The following is a 352-nucleotide window of genomic DNA, read 5'->3' as shown; positions in this document are numbered from 1 at the left end:
AATCTTGTCTCTATTTCTGACTGTGATGCTAACAGTTACGTAGCTTTAGGCAAATCACCTTACCCATATGAGTTTCCCAATTTTTGCCTATTGAATTAAGGGGCTGACATTTGGACTTTCCCACAGGAACATCCGAGTTTCCATTTCTGGGTGAATTATTAAGTATAAGGTTTGCTGCTGTAAGAGATGAATTTTCAGTTGCATACGCAGTGCATGCTTATTTCTTTTCATGTCATAGTCAAGAGGGGTGGCAGGCCAGATGGCCTTCCATGGCGCTCCCCAGGGGCCTGCTCCTCTCCTTGTGGCTCTCCCTCTTTTAAGTTGGGGTTGCAAGAAGAGCAGATCAGCTAAT

This window comes from Myotis davidii, unplaced genomic scaffold (genome assembly GCF_000327345.1).
Source record: "Myotis davidii unplaced genomic scaffold, ASM32734v1 scaffold1115, whole genome shotgun sequence".
NCBI classification, from domain to species: Eukaryota; Metazoa; Chordata; class Mammalia; order Chiroptera; family Vespertilionidae; genus Myotis; species Myotis davidii.
Note: the sequence above shows the minus strand (reverse complement) of the source record.